General features: G+C 38.7%; 1 long non-coding RNA gene and 1 other non-coding gene across 2 annotated transcripts; one reads left to right on the top strand and one right to left on the bottom strand.

Annotated features, from left to right (window-relative positions):
- Positions 1 to 788: 788 nt before the first annotated feature.
- LOC138986454 (uncharacterized) lies at positions 789 to 5,824 on the bottom strand. Its single transcript, XR_011463304.1, has 3 exons — positions 5,718 to 5,824; positions 2,727 to 2,934; positions 789 to 915 (listed from the first exon to the last, which is right to left on the bottom strand). It is a non-coding gene; the product is annotated as an uncharacterized lncRNA (long non-coding RNA).
- A 218-nt stretch (positions 5,825 to 6,042) lies between these two features.
- On the top strand, positions 6,043 to 6,114 carry TRNAC-ACA (transfer RNA cysteine (anticodon ACA)). Its single transcript has one exon. It is a non-coding gene; the product is annotated as a tRNA-Cys (tRNA).
- The last annotated feature ends 11,039 nt before the right edge of the window (positions 6,115 to 17,153 follow it).

The raw sequence follows: 17,153 nt of genomic DNA, 5'->3' as shown, positions 1-17,153 counted from the left end.
TGCCCTATTTGCCACATGTAATGGATATTTTTCAGTCCTAACCTCACTGAACCTCTCTGTAGCCTTTGACATGGCAGATCATATCTTCTTTGAATATCTCTCCTCCCTTGTCTTCCTTGGCATCAGCCTCTCCTGCTTCTCTTTCTCCTTACATTCTTCCTGACTCTTCCTCTATCTGCTGCTTAAATGTTGAATTTGCAGGGGTTTTGCTCAGCTTTTTTCCCTCACTTTACACTGTTTTCAAGGATGATCCTATCATTTAGATCCAATTTAGATGATTCTGGCTCTCATCTATAAACTGTCAACTCCCAATTTGCTATTTACCAACTCTAATTCTCTTTGGAACTAGAGGTCCATATTTTGAGTTGCCTACTAGACAGGTCATCTAGATGCTCCTAGATGACAAACTCAACACATTCAGAATTCAGTTTTAAACAAGGCAATTTACAGAAGAAATTCAAGTTGTCAAAAACAAATGAGAAGATGCCCAATCTCGCCTAGAAATCAGGAAAATGCAAATTAAAGCAATAAATGCAATATATCTCACCAAGCCTGGCAAAAAATTAATGATACTGATAACATCCAACACTGGCAATGAGTAGGGAAAACAGGGACTCTCATACACCTCTGTGGAGAAGGAAATGGCAACCCACTCCAGTATTCTTGCCTAGAGAATCCTGTGGACAGAGGAGCCTGGTGGGCTGCTGTCCATAGCGTCACCCAGAGTTGGACATGACTGAAGCAACTTAGCATGCATGCATGCTTTGGAGAAGGAAATGGCAACCCACTCCAGTGTTCTTGCCTGGAGAATCCCAGGGATGGGGGAACCTGGTGGGCTGCCGTCTATGGGGTTGCACAGAGTTGGACACGACTGAAACGACTTAGCAGCAGCAGCAGCAGCAGCAGCATACACCTCTGATAGAAGAAAGACTTATTATAACCTTTCTGGAAAGTAACCTGGCAATATCTATTAAAATATAAAATACATGCATGTCCTTTATATGCCAAAGAAATTGCTACACAGGTCCATAGGGTACATATACGAGTATGCTCATCACATTGTTGTTTGTGTTACCAGGAAGTTGGAGATAATCTGCTTGCTCATCACTGGAGAAACTGATAGTAGACATATACCTCGGAGTACTATATCCAAGTCAGAGGGAATACCTTAGATGTATGTATGCAGTAAACAGGAATGACTTTTTTTTTCTTTTTTTAAATTTTATTGGAGTTACAATGTTGTGTTAATTTCAGGTGCACAGTAAAGTGCTTCAGTTACACATATTCATACTTTCATTCTTCTTAGACTGTTTTCTCATATAGCTTATCACAGAATATTGAGTAGATTTCCCTGTGCTATATAGAAAGTCCTTGTTCGTTATCTGTCTTATATATAGTAGTGTGAGTGTGTTCACCCCAAGCTTCTTATTAAAATGGCTTCTACAACAGAGTGCTGAGTGAAAAAAAACTGAATGTTTAACATAATATGATTTATATAAATATAAATAATACACATATAAAATAACAAATTGCATTTTACATTCAAACAAAAGGATATACATTAAGGAATGGTTGCATGTGGGGTGAAGAGGGCATGGGAGTGGGGAATGGGGCTAAAAGAAAATATATAAACAAATAAAGGAGGAATCTTGCATGGGTCAATGAAGACAATATGCCATAAATTGAGGAATATGATTCACTCAGCCCACAGCACTGAGAACCTCTCCTTAGTTAATAACACATTCTCTTTGACCCTATAGTCTAATGCTATTTTTGCCACTAATGATAATGTTACAATAAATATTCTTTATATATTTTTGTATTAGTGATTCTATGTCTGTAGCATATATTTTAATTGTGATATCTTCAAATATAGAATACAATGCAGTTATTAGAAAACATGAATTACAAAGAAATCCATGCTAAGACACATTATAATTGAACTTCTGAAACTGAAAGACAAGAAATCGTGAAGTCAGCCAAAGAAAAAGATGCACTACTTAAAAGGGAACATCAGCTTGGATGATGACAGATTCCTCACCTGAAACCATGCAGGTCAGAAGATAGTGGCACAAAATTTTTCAAGCACAGTAAAAGAATAACTGTCAGATTAGGGCAATACATAAGATGAGCCTAGAACATCTTATAGAGCCAGAAAGTAAGAAAGTGCTGAGAAAAGTGCAAAGGAAAAAAATAAAAAACCACAGTGATGGGAGTATGTCAAAGGGACAGAGGAGCCAAATGAAAGAGCTCCCGATGGTCAAAGCCAGAATGATTTGAGCAATATAATAAAATAGTATTGGGTTATAACCCAAAGTATAAAATAAATATCCATGAGTATATACTTATACTCATATAATGATTGATTTGATGGATAAATACATACATACAAGCATATTAATACATTTAATCATAATGCCACATATATGTATATACATATATACATGCATATATGGAGGAAAAAAGACAAATCTCCCATGCAAAACTCTAAATAATTTATTTTGATAGTTTGCTCCCAAGGAGATAGTAGAGCAAAACTCTACTCAAGTTTGGGTATACACAGTGACTTCTAAGAGTACAACACAGGAAGGGGGATAGAATAGTAACTTTACTTTGAGGAAACCTGACAAACACCACCTAGCCAAGTGTTCAATGTGAACATCTAAAGTGAGAAATCATTTGATAGTGTGTACACTTGATACGATGCAGTGAAAATGGTACTTTACCTCTGTGGTCTTCCTTCCCAAAACCTATAACTCCAGTTTTATCACACATTGGATAAATTCTAGTAAAGGATATTCTATAAAACAGCTGTCCAGTGCTCCTCAAATCCATCAAGGTCATCAAAAGGAATACAAATCTGAGAAACTGTCACAGCCAAGAGGAGCCTAAGAAGACATGATGACTAGATGTAATGTGGTATCTTGGGTGGTTCTGAAACAGATAAAGAACATCAGGTTAAAACAAAGGAAATTTGGATAAAGTATAGACTTTAATAATAATGTATTGATATGACTTCATTAACTGTAACAAATGTACCATACAAATATACTAATGTAAGATGTTAACAATAGGGAAAACAGTGTGGGGTATATGGAAACTGTACTATCTTTTCAATTTTTCTGTAAACCTAAAACTGTTCTAAAAAATAAAGATTAGTCAAAAATAAACAACTGTTGGACTTCCCAGAGTTGTTAGGAATCCACCTGCCAATGCAGGGGACACCGGTTTGATCACTGGTCTGGGAAGATTTCACATGCCTCAGAGCAACTAAGCCCATGCACCACAACTACTGAGCCTGTGCTGTAGAGCTTGCGAGCTGCAACTACTGAAGCCCATGTTCCTACAGCCCATGCTCCACAATGGGAGAGTAGAGGGGGCTATTCAGCTCCTGCCCTCTGCAACTAGAGAAAGCTTGCATGCAGCAACGAAGGCCCAGCATAGCCAAAAATAAATAAAGCAGTGTGTACATGTCAAAAAATTTTAAAAAATAACTAACAGTCAACAACAAATTCTGTATCTGTCAAAACTATCCTTCATTCAAAGGAAAACTGAGAGAATGTGTTGCTAGCAAACCTGCCCTTAAAGAACAGCTAAAGGAAGTTCTCTAAATGGAAAGAAAATGATAAAAGGAGGTCTGGAAATTTAGAAAGGAAAGTATATCAGAATGGGTGAAAATGGGGGAATACTATCTTTTTCATGAGTTTCTTAAATCATATTTGATGGTTAAAGCTAAAATTATAACACTATCTAATGTGGTGGCTCAATACATGTAGAAGAAATACTTAAGACAATTATACATTTTTAATGTGGGTATCATAAAGCAATCTAAATGAAAATAAGGTCTCTCTACTGTAGTTGAAATAGTAAAATACTAATAAGAGTAGACTATTATAAGTCACTGTTCATGGGGTTCTCAAACTTGTTTAAAACTCAACATTCAAAAAACTAAGATCATGGCATCCAATCCCATCACTTCATGGAAAATAGATGGGTAAACAATGGAAACAGTGACAGACTTTATTTTCTCGGGCTCCAAAATCACTGCAGATGGTGACTGCAGCCATGAAATTAAAACATGTTTGCTCCTTGGAAGAAAAGCTATGTCCAATCTAGACAGCATATTAAAAAACAGAAACATTACTTTGCTAACAAAGGTCTGTACAGTCAAAGCTATGGTTTTTCTAGTAGTCATGTATGGATCTGAGAGTTGGACCATAAAGAAAGCTGAGCACTGAAGAATTGATGGTTTTGAACTGTGGTGTTGGAGAAGACTCTTGAGAGTCCCTTGGACTGCAAGGAGATCCAACCAGTCAATACTAAAGGAAATCAATCCTGAATATTCACTGGAAGGACTGATGTTGAAGCTGAAGCTCCAATACTTTGGCCACCTGATGTGAAGAACTGACTCATTTGAAAAGACCCTGATGCTGGGAAAGATTGAAGGCAGGAAGAGAAGCGGACGACAGAGGATGAGATGGTTGGATGACATCAACAACTCAATGGGCATGAGTTTGAGCAAGCTCTGGGAGTTGGTGATTGACAGGGAAGCCTGGAGTGCTGCAGTCCATGGGGTCACAAAGAGTCAGACACAACTGAGCAACTGAACTGAACTGATTATAAGTTACATGTTTATATTGTAACACTTATAACAACAACTAAGAAAACTAAATAGAGCAGTGTGCTCAAAAATACTATAAATAAATCAAGATAGAATCCTTAAAAATGTTCAAGCAAGCACAGGAAAGCAAAAGAAGAGAAAGAAGAACAGAGAAACAAACAGAAAATAATGAAATGGGAGACTCAAGTCTTAACATATCAATAATTACTATTTTTTATCACTAATTACTATTATAGATTGAATTGTATCCCATAGCAAGATATATTGAAGTCCTAATACCAGTACCTGTGAATGTGGCCTTATCTGGAAACAGGGTTGTCTTAGTTCTGGCTTCTATGACAAAGTACTGTAGCGGGGGTAGTTTACGAACAACAGAAATTTGTTTCTCACAGTTCTAGTGGCTGGAAGTTAGATATCAGGGTGCCAGCATGCTTGGTAGGCAAGTTCTTTACCCACCCAGGGAAGAACCTGTGTCTCCTGCATTGGTAGGCGAGTTCTTTACCACTGCACCACCTAGGAAGCCCAGTATAATACAACAGGTGTCCTAATGGGAAAAAGGGAAGCTCCCCACGTTGAGGATGGTTAAGAATCCAATATGGAATAAATTGGGGGAAATAGATAGGGCTCAGTGAGGTGCCCTGTACCGCCTCACAGGTATAACTCCCCTAGCTCCCCTCAAGCTCTGATTGGTCTGGCGGTGGGGGGTGGAGAGGTCCAGGATTGAGCCCCCCTCCAACAGCTGGCCCTCTCCTTCTCCCAGCAGTCCCCGCCTCTCAGCCACGTGGTAGTTTTTCCACCCAAATCGTTTCCATCTCCCCTCAACTGACTCCCAAGTCCCCTGAGTCCCTGCTGGCCTCCATCCTCTCGCCTCACGGGTGCTCAGTCCCCGCTCCCCCAACCAGATTGTATATGCAACCCTGCTCTTGCACTCCAGTCGCTCCAGTTGCTACCATTCTCCGCCTCCAACTAAATCAGGTGATCTCTGAAGATGTAAATAAGCGGGGAGGGTAGCAGACAGGAAGATGAAGGGAGAAAAGCTGCCCACCATCACGGGACAGGAATGTAGGTGAATAGGCAAATGATAGAAGAATCACACCTGGGTGAGGACAGCTATATTGTGCACGTAGAGGCTGTAGTTATGACCTGAGGTGACTTCAGCTGGGCGGGTTGGTTCCCACAAGAAGGAAAGCGGAATCTGTAATGTTGTGCGCGCATGCTAGATGAGATGAGATGTGTGTGCATGCGCGTGCGTGCGTGCGTGCGTGCGTGCGTGCGTGTGCGTGTGCGTATCGCTCAGTCGTGATGGCAACGGACGAATCAGCTTTCTCATAAAAGACGGAAAGAGAAAAAGTGAAGGACAGAAAGACAAACTGGTGGTATTGGAACACTTTTAAGAAATGACTCGGTCTACACCAGAGTCTTCCCTGGTGGCTCAGATGGTAAAGCATCTGCCTACAATGCGGGAGACCCAGGTTCGATCCCTGGGTTGGGAAGATCCTCTGGAGAAGGAAATGGCAACCCCCTCCAGTACTCTTGCCTGGAAAATCCCATGGACGGAGGAGCGTTGTAGGCTACAGTCCATGGGGTCGCAAAGAATCAGAGACGACTGAGCGACTTCACTTTCACTTTCACATCAAAGTCAACCCAACCTTTCATCATTGGAAGGTTGACAACAGTTAGTTTTGACTTAATTTCCAAAGCCTTGAGTGAGGAAACCAAAGACCTTATAAAAAGCTCAACATCATCTTTCACTGTCCATTATGAAACTGGAGCTTTGCGATGACAACGTTTTATTAATACAACTGCTAATTCGTCTCAGAAGGAACAACTTGTTCAGAGGATCTCCTCCCTCATATCCTGTTAGCACCAGAGGACTTACAGCCTGGGTCACCTCCCGGACCCATACCTCACAGACCGTTATCATATCAAACAGCTGATGGCAAGGCCCCACTGGCAGGTGAGGAGACCGTGCGCATCAATCCAGGGAGAAGATCTGGGACAAGCACTAAGAGGATTACCAGTGTGTGCAAGGGACAAATACCTGGACCACTTGGAGGATGCAGACCCCGACCAGTGTTTCGCCAAGGGCAAGGTCTCTAAGCATGACTACAGTTACCCCATGTGGACTCCTTAGACTTTGGCATCAGTGTGGGACCAGTGAGATTAAGACACAGTCATCTCAGAGCAAGTCCCAGCAGTGGAAGGAGAGTATCATGCACATACAACAGAATGCATTCAACTGTGAGTAAAACGGAAGGGGCTGCTGTCAGGACTCAGTGAGAACTTGGCTCCAAGCAGTGAGCTGTGTGTGGGGAGGACAGCATGCTCTATTGCTGTGTGTGGGACCAATGAAGACTATACAGACCTGTCTTGTGCAATGAGAAGTTTTGCTTCCAATGGATGGCTCTAACAGAGTTCTGTTTCTTGGCCCTCTGTTCTTACTGTCACCTCCCACTTTGGGCCTGCTACCACTGAGGAATGATGTGCAGGTGCTATGGAAGGAACCACAAAGCGGCTGTGTGACACAGTTTCAGAGAGAGAGGGGGAAGGAGGGAGGGAGAGGGAGGAAGAATATGATTTCATTTTTATTTTAAAAAATTGTATCTGTGTGTATAAATACATACACATGATGAAGGTGTGAAAGGCTGCACAAATTGGTACCCTCAATGTTACAAGGGGAGGGGAAGGGAATATGAAAGGGGAGATTTTTTTAATTTTAAAAATTAATTTATTTTAATTGGAAGCTAATTACTTTACAAGATTGTGGTGGTTTTTGCCATACATCGACATGAATCAGCCACGGGTGATTCATCCCATCCCCATCCCATCCCTCTGGGTTGTCCCAGAGCAGTGGCTTTAAGTGCCCTGCCTCATACATTGAACTTTCCCTGGTCATCTGTTTTACATATGGTAATATACATGTTTCAATGCTACTCTCTCATATCATCCCACCCGCGCCTTCTCCCACAGAGTCCAAAAGTCTGTTCTCTACATCTGTGTCTCCCCTGCTGTCCTGCATATAGGGTCATTGTTACCATTGAAAGGGGAGATTTTACCTCTATCTTCTTCTTTTTTTATGAATAAATAAGTAAATAATATTAAAAATGAATAAATAAAATCCATTTGTTGCTGCACATGGGCTTTCTCTAGTTGCGGAATAGAGGGCTACCCTCTGGTTGCAGTGCATGGGCTTCTCATTGCAGTAGCCTCTTTTGTTTGCACAGCAGGGGATCTAGAGCATGCAGGCTTCAGTAGTTGCAGCATGTAGGCTCAGTAGTTGTGGCTCACAGGCTCTAGAGCACAGACTCAAAAGTTTTGGTGCACGGGCTTAGGTACCTCAGGTCGTGTGGAATCTTTGCAGAGCAGGAATGAAACCTGTGTCCCCTGCATTAACAGGTAGATTGATTCTTAACCACTGGGTCACCAAGGAAGTCCTTTATCTTCTTGCATTTATTATTTCACTTCCTACAATGAGAACAAACATATTTGTAACTTAAAAGAAAATGTCAATTAAATAAATTTTTGAGAGAAATTTTTTCCCCTCAAACCTAATTTTACTCTTGTTCTCTGCTCTGGTGGACTGATATCATCATTCACTTCCAAGACAAGAGACCTACAAGTAATTCAAGATCCTTCCTTCTCTGTAATCTTCCACCCTTCCACTTAGTCACTAAATCCAAATTTTGGCTCATAAATATCCCGACCTTCTTCTAATTAATAAGTCCTGTCTATTCTAGTTCCTAAATATCTTTTAAATCCCTTCCCCTCTTTACCATCCCTGCGAATAAGGCTTGTGTTTTTTTTTTTTTTAATTCAGGACTTCATCATCTGTCAATAATCACATATTTTATTCACCCATCCATTCTCTCTCATATAACACTCTCAGAACTATCTTTCTAAACAATTATAGTGTACCACTGCTGGAAAACAAATGAAAACATTTTTATTTTAAGAGGCATATTTTTATTTTAATATTCATAGGAAATATATTAAACTCATAATTTCAAAAATATTATTGACTAAATTTAAAAAATTAAAATGGTAAAGGTAGAATATGAATAAGTGAAGTTGGAAAACATTGGCTTATAAGGATAAAGCCCAAACTCCATGAATCTTTATGACCTAGTCCCATCCTACCTTTCCAATTTTGTCATCATAAAAGTACCATTTCAATTAGGGAAAACTTTCTGATGGCCCCAAATATGCTTTCTTCTTTCATCCCTCTCTGCCCTTCCTCATGATATTCTTACTCATTCTACTTAGTAATCTCCTCCTTTTCTTTGAATATTCAGCTCAAATATTTCTTCTGTGAGGATCTTTTTCGGGGGGTATGTGAATGTTTACAGAAGCTTTATTCATAATTACTAGAAGCAACCAAGATGTAATCCAGTAAGTGACTAGATAAACAGACTATGGTATATCCAAACAATGGGATACTACTGAAAGATAAAAGGGAATGAACTACCAACCCATGCAAAAACATGGATGAATCATAAACATATATGATTTATATGTGAAACAAGTCAGTATGAAAAGATGACATACTGTATGATTCCATTTATATGACATTCTAAAAGAGGCAAAACTAAAATGACAGTAAAAACATCACTGGTTTCCAGGTATTTGGAGAAGAGGAGGAAGTTGAAGGACAGGGGAATATTTTAGGACAGTGAACTTTTTCTCTATGATACTGTAATGGTGGATGTTTCATATTTTTTTCCAAACCCATAGAACTTTAGAGCACAAAGTAAAATATGAAAAAAACTTAATATATTTAACTAAAACAAAAAAATCACTTAGGAGATCAAGCGATACAAAGGTCAGAATGCACAACATGAAAAAAGAATTTGCAATTTGGGTTACAAAAGTACAAAAGAACATTTCTGAAGTGGGTGCAAACCTAAGTAACTTTGTAAATGAGTGATGTTTAAGAGTATAGGCAAAAGGGACTGTACATAAGCATTCTATTCTAGTTGACAAAATTTTTTCCCCTAAGGGTACAGGCTAATAATTCTGAAACCACTATACGTGTATACTGGAATTGAACAATTAAGTATCTGATGGTGGACTGTAGGAGCCAGGTTTCTTAGTGTTGAAGTGGGAGGATATAGATAAGCAAAGGGAAGAAGGTAAAATGACCCACAGGGTAATAGATATGAATTGGAAATATTAGTATGAATTAATTTTTACCTTAATACAGATACATATATAAATATATATGTTATTAAATTAATTAAATAAGGAGGCCATTACACTGATGTGGCTCTAATGCCATGGTGGCCTATGTAGGCAAGCCAGAATCTAAGCTTCAAGGTTTCAAAATCACAATAATAAGGACAGCCAATCACAAACAGCCAATTAGGCTTTAAGTAATAGGCTTCAGCAGTACGTGAACCAAGAACTTCCAGATGTAAAACCTGTGTTTAGAAAAGACAGAGAAACCAGAGATCAAATTGCCAACAATGGCTGGATCATAGAGAAAACAAGGAAATACCAGAAAAACACCTACTTGTTTCATTGACTATGCTAAAGCCTTTGACTGTATAGATCACAAAAACTGTGGAAAATTCTTCAAGAGATGGGAATACCAGACCACAAATATTTTCACCACCTTACCTGCCTCCTGAGAAACCTGTATGCAGATCAAGAAGCAATAGTTAGAACTGGACATGGAACAATGGACTGGTTCCAAATTGGAAAAGGAGTACGTGAAGGCTGTATATTGTCATCTTGCTTATTTAACTTAATGCAAGGACATCATGCAAAATGCCGGGCTGGATGAATCACAAGCTGGAATCAAGATTGCTGGGAGAAATATCAACAGCCTCAGATATGCAGATGATACCACTCTAATGGCAGAAAATGAAGAGGAACTAAAAGAGCCTCTTAATGAGGGTGAAAGAGGAGAGTGAAAAAGCTGGCTTAAAGTTCAATACTAAAAAAACTAAGATCATAGCATCCAGTCCAATCACTTCATGGCAAATAGAAGAGGAAAAAGTGAAACAGTGACAGAGTTTATTTTCTTGGGCTCTAAAATCACTGTGGACAATGAAGATATGGAAACATCTGTACAACAACAACAAAGGTGTCCATTGACAGATGAATGGATAAAAAAGTTGTGGGATATACACACACACACACATATATATGCACATACATACAATACAATATTCAGCCACAAGAAAGAAGGAAATTCTGCCATTTGCAACAACATAGATGAACTTTAAGGACATTATACTAAGTGAAATAAGTCAGACAAAGACAAGTATTGTATGCTGTCACTTATTTGTGGAATCTAAAAAACTGAACTCATAGAAACAGAGAGCAGAATAGTAGGTTCTAGGTGCTGGGGAGCAGAGAAGAAGGAGAAATGTTCAAAGGGTACATAATTTCAGTTATAAAATAAATAAATGATGAGTATCTAATGTACAGGATTGTGACTGTAATTTAAAATATTGTATTCAATACCTGAATGTTGCTGAAAGACGTAATCATTTTTAAATATAAAATCTCACCACTTACACAGTGTTAAGAAAGCTCAATAAAGTTGGAAAAAATAATTATGTTTGGCTGAGTGGTAATCACTTTACAATATATGTGTATAAAATCAATGCATTGTATACCTTCAACTAGATGGCACACAGCTCTCCTCTGTTAAATCCAGGCAAGAATTATAGCTCAATAGGGATCTTCCTGATCTCCATTACATAATCATCTATATATTGCTCCCTCTGCCTAGATCATAGCCCTTGAATACCATCAAATTTTTCTTTGCAATCACATATGCAAGAAGAGGCAGTAGAGAATATAGAATGGTTTTTCAAGAAATCTGGCTATGAAGGCTGAGAAACTTTTGTCAGTGACAGATTTTGAAACCAGAGCTTCTGGAATCCACTTTCTAACAAACACTGCTAGAAAGAGACCCCTTACTTATACAAAGCCATTCTCCCAAATTCTGTCATTGGCCCTCTTCTGTTTCACCTCTGTTTTCTCCCTCTGCAGTGGCATCCAGTCTTCTGTCTTCAAATACCACCTATTATCATTGAGACTAGCAAATCTCTATTTCTACTTTCAATATCTCTCCCAAGTTCAGACCACTGGAAGTTGTCCCACTGCACACTGATACTCTGTTAATTTTTTCTTCTACTCATTTTTTTCTCTGTGTGTTTCATTTCAGATAGTTTCTACTGCTGTGTCTTCAAGTTCATTAATTTTTCCTTTGGTTTGTCTAATCTATTAATCCAGTCAAGTAATTTTTTCTCAGACATTAATATCTATGTTTAATTTCAGTCTTTTAATATCCTCCATATCTCTCCTCAATATGATCACATTTTCCTTTACTTTATTGAACAAATAGAGTACATTCGAACTTTAAAGTCTTTGTCTACTGATTCTATCATCTGTGCTCTTTCTGGGTCTGTATCTGTTGATTGATTTTGCTCATAGTTTCTTGCTTTGTATACTTCATTATTTATTACTAGATACAAGGCATTGGGGATTTTATGTTGTTGAGTGCTGGAATTTTTCTTCGTTTTTCCTTTAAATACTTTTGCAATTTGTTCTGAGATAATAAAGTTACTCAGAAACAGTTTAATCCTTTAAGGCTTGCTCTTAAGTTTTGTTAGGCAGAATTAAAGCAACCTTTGTGTGTGTGTGCACGCACGCACACATGTGTGCACATGCTTAGTTGCTCAGTCGTGTCTGACTCTTTGAGATCCTTTGGACTATAGCCTGCCAGGCTCCTCTGTCCATGAGATTTTTCAGGCAAGAAATGCTGGAGCGGGTTGCCATTCACTCCTCCAGGGGATCTTCCTGACCCAGGGATCAAACCTGCATCTCCTATGTCTCCTGCACTGCAGGCAGATTCTTTACCTGCTGAGCCATCGGGAAAGTCTTTGGTCTAAAGCTAATTTATCTGTACTACTGAGGCAATATTCTTTCTCTTTCTCTCTTTGTATCTCTCTCTCTGTCTCTCTATGTGCATGTTTCTTCTCTTTTTTACTGTGCCCTGTGAATTTTAGCCACTTCCGTTTCCCTGGATTCTCAACTCTGCCTTCTAAATTCAAAGAGATTGCTGGACTCTAGCCAGGCTCACTCTCTCTGAACTGTTGTTTCATTTATTTTGTCCAGTTTTGTAGTTATTTAAGGTCAAAGAGTAAATCCAGTCCTTTTTAGTCCATTATAACCAGAAGGATAAGTCCTTACTCTTTTGAAAAGATCACTGTATCTACTCTGAGAAAAACCAAACTGTTGAAGGGCAAAAGTGGAAGCAGACAGACTAATCTATCACAATAATCCAGGTAGAATTTATTATCTAGCAGGGGTAGCAGTGGAGATAGGGTTTTACCTGCTGGGGCTTCCTTGGTGGCTCAGCAGTAAAGAATCCACCTGCAACACAGGAGATTCAGGAGATGGGTCAGGAAAATCCCCTGGAGGAGGGTTTAGCAACCCACTCAAGTATTCTTGTCTGGACAATCCCATGGACAGAGGAACCTGGCAGGGTTGCAAAGAGTTGGACACGACTGAAACAACTTAGCATGCATGCATAGTGCCTGCCATACAATGGGCTCTCTATAAATGTTAGTGATTATTATATTACAGTTACTACTCCCCAAACTTGTTTTGTTGCCAACAGTTTTATTCTTAGTTAATTGTCTCACCATTAATCTAGACTCCTAAACCAGGGCCTTTTAGGGCTTTAGGCCATTTTAATGCTACTCCCTTCTTTTTTTTTTTCAGTTTCTTTAAAAAAGTATTTATTAATATTTATTTGACTGTGCTGGATCTTAGTTGTGGCATGCAAACTCTTAGTTGTAGCATGTGGGATCTAGTTCCCTGACCAGGGATCAAACCCAAGCCCCCAGCACTGGGAACTCAGAGTTTTAGCCACTGAACCACCAGGGAAGCCCCCCAATGCCACTCCCTTCATAATTCCTCTCATACTCTTCACAGTCACTTAGTAAACAAAGGTCTATTGAACCTTCTTCAGAAATACTTCTCTAAATCTATCACTTCCTCTCTTTTGTTTAGGACCTCACTTCTCCCTGAGACAATTCCGATAGCCTTCTAAACTAATCTCCCTTCCTCTGGTCTTTCCTAGTGTATTCTTAAACTGTAACTGGTTGTCTAAAACACAGTGGACTTTCCCCTTTAACACTCTCCAGTGGGAATGCCCTGGAAATTCAGTGGTTAGGACTCAATACTTTCACTGCCAGATGGGGTTCAATCCCTGGTTGGGGAACTAAGATCTTGTAAGCTATGTGGTATGGCAAAAAACAAAACAAAAAACCCCAACTCTCCAATGGCTACCACATAGTTTGGTATAAAAGGCCCTTTTGTGTTCTGACTCCTGCCCACCTATCCAACTTTATCTTCTTTATCTTCTATCAATTCTTTATACCAGTCTATTTTCAATTACAAGAATGGGCCATGCAGTTTTACCATTTCATGCCTGGGTAATTTAATTTCTTCCTGAAATGCCCTTCCTTACCTTGTGCACTTAGTAAGTGCTTATTCATTCTCTGTCTCTGTTTAATTGCATTCTCTCTGAAGATATATCTAATCTCACTCTCTGTTGTTACTTTATCACATTTTTTCTATTTGTTTCCCTTACCACTAGATTGTCTTTATTTCTTAAGAGCAAAAGTTACATTCATATTTTTATTCTCAAAGTGTTCCATAGTGTCTAGTGAATAAAATTATCACCTCCAAAGATCCTGATTTAGTAACCGGGTGTAGGACCTAGGAATTGGCTAAAAAAAAACTCCAGGTGATTCTAAGGCAGATGAGTGGGTCCGCACATGCCCTTTGGGAGGTTCATGAACTCAATTAAATTACATGAAAACTGTACATATATTAATATATGTGTATTTATCTAGAAAGAGTCTATACTTTATATCATCTATGACCTCCAAAAAAGTAAAAAACTCAGTGATTAAATGGGAAACATATACTGCTGACAAGTTACAAAACAATTAAGCTAAATTCTAGAGCAAAAATATAAATAAGGTGTTGTGGGAACATAGACCAAGGAGCAACTATGTGTGCCTAGGGTAGCTAGAAAAAGCTTCACATGAAGGTAATATTTTAGCAGGATCTTCCAAAGTGAGTATAAGTTTGCCAAGGTAGAATAGAAAAATATTAGTATTCTAGGCAGAGGGAACAGAATATGTAAAGACACAGATACAAAAGGGAAGTATTACATTCAACATGTTTAGAGTATTTGTGAGAGGAAGTGCATGGATATTATGAAAAGAGACCTTGTATGCCAAGTTAAAGCATTTTAACTTTATCCTATAAGTAGAGAAATAATGTTTTTGTAGTTGAGATAAAGTTTTCATAACATAAAAGTCACCATTTTAACTATTAAGGTGTACAAATTCAGTAGCTTCTAGTGCATTCATATTGTTGTGCAACCATTACCACTAATTCCAGAACATTTCATCATTCAAAAAGAAACTATGTGCCTATTAAGCAGTCACTCCTCATTTCCCTCTTAACCCTCCAAGCCCCTGGAAACCACTAATCTGATTTCTGTCTCTAAGAATTTTACATTTTAGATATTTCATATAAGTGGAATCATACAGTGTGAGGCTTTTTCTGTCTGGCTTTTTAAACTTAGGATTTTGTTCTCTTCATCCATGTTGTAGCATGTATCAGTACATCATTCATTCATTCTTTTTTTTTTGCTGAATAGTGTTTCATTGTATGGGTATACCACATTTTGCTTATCAGTCAATGGATATTTGGGTTATTTCCATTTTGGGGCTATTATGAATAATGCTGTTATGAACATTCATGTACAAGTATACATTGGAAAGCCTATTTTCAATTATCTTTGATAATATATCTAGAAGTAGAACTGCCAAGTCATATGATAATTCTGTGTTTAACTTTTTGAGGAACCCCAACAGAGACTTTTAAGCAAAGTAATGGACAGTAGGATAGGAGCTATAGCAAAGTATAGAAGAAAGCTGGAACGGGAAAGAGACAGGAGGCAGGAAGACCACAGGGATCACTATTGTAATAGTCTAATAAGAGTAGAATAAGGGTTTAGATTTCCCTGGTGGCCCAGTGGATAAGATTCTGCCTGCCAATACAGGGGACATGGGTTTGGTCCCTGATCTGGGAAGATCCCACATGTAGTGGAACAACTAAGCCCGTGCTCCACAATTACTGAGCCTGTGCTCTAAAGCCCATGCATGAGCTGCAACTACTTAGCCCACATGCCACAACTACTGAAGTCCACATGCCCCAGAGCCCATGCTCTGAAACAAGAGAAGTCACTGCAATAGAAGCCCACGTACCACAACAAAGAGTAGCCCCTGATCACTGCAACTAGAGAAAGCCTGCACACAGCAATGAAGACCTAGAGCAGGAAAAAAAGAAATTCTGTCACACACACACACACACACACAAAGATTAAAAAGAGGCTAGAGAAAAGGCAAAATAATAGTGTGTGTAATGTTCAGGATAAGGAACAGGGATAAGTCAAGAAGATGACACTGAATTTGCTAGCTTAAAAAACCAGATGGATGGTGACATTAACTGAAATTAAGAACAAAGGAGGGAGAAGAAACTTAAAAAAGGTAGTAGAGCATAGTGGTTAAAATTATTGGCTCTAGAGCCAGACTGCTTAGGTTAATTCAGATATAGCCACTTACTAGCTGTGTGACCTTGGACAGGTTACTTACCATTCCATGTATCAATTTCCTCATCTAGAAGATGGATATAATATGCAATTTCATCAAGGTGTTGAGAAAAATAAAATGACTTAAAATACATAAAGCACCAAGAATAGTATTGAGCATGTAGTAAGTGCTCAATATCATCTAGTATTGTGTTATTTTTGGTAATGATTTCAATCTTTTTAATTTATAAAGATTTGTTTTGTGGTCTAACATGTGGTCTCTCCTGCAGAATGTCCCCCATGCACCAGAAAAGAATGTGTATTTCTGATGTTGTTGGGTGGGATGTTCTGTATATATGTCTGTTAAGTCTAGTTGGTTTCTTGGTTTTTTATTTGCATAATATTTGGTACTTATAACATACGAAGAGAACATATAACATATGAAGAACGTATAGCATACAAATATATAACATATAAGACATATGAACATATAACATATGAAGCATAAGGTAAAAATCCATGAAGCCACCACTCCCCTTGAGCACAAGAATGTCATACACCTTCACTCTCCCCAAAACACACCCCTGTACCATCCCCATAGGGAAGCATTGTGGCCATTGTGTTGATTCCCTTGCTTTCCTTCATAATTATAGCACATATGTATGAATCCTATGAAATGTATATTTAGTATTGAGCTTTATTAAAATGGCATCATATTGATAAACTTCCAAACCCTGTATTTATTCTGCACTGTATGATAAGAGTCCAGAGTGATGTCAGGGCTGTGGTCCCTGTTTCACTGACTTGACATTGAGGTACAGTCATCCCTCAGTCCTTTATTCATCTTTCTGTAGGTGGGCTTTTGGGTGGCTTGCAGTCTTTTGCTCATCTCCATCCCCTGAT

Source organism: Bos mutus, chromosome X (genome assembly GCF_027580195.1).
Source record: "Bos mutus isolate GX-2022 chromosome X, NWIPB_WYAK_1.1, whole genome shotgun sequence".
Classification (NCBI taxonomy): domain Eukaryota; kingdom Metazoa; phylum Chordata; class Mammalia; order Artiodactyla; family Bovidae; genus Bos; species Bos mutus.
This window is presented reverse-complemented; position numbering and strand designations above follow the sequence as displayed.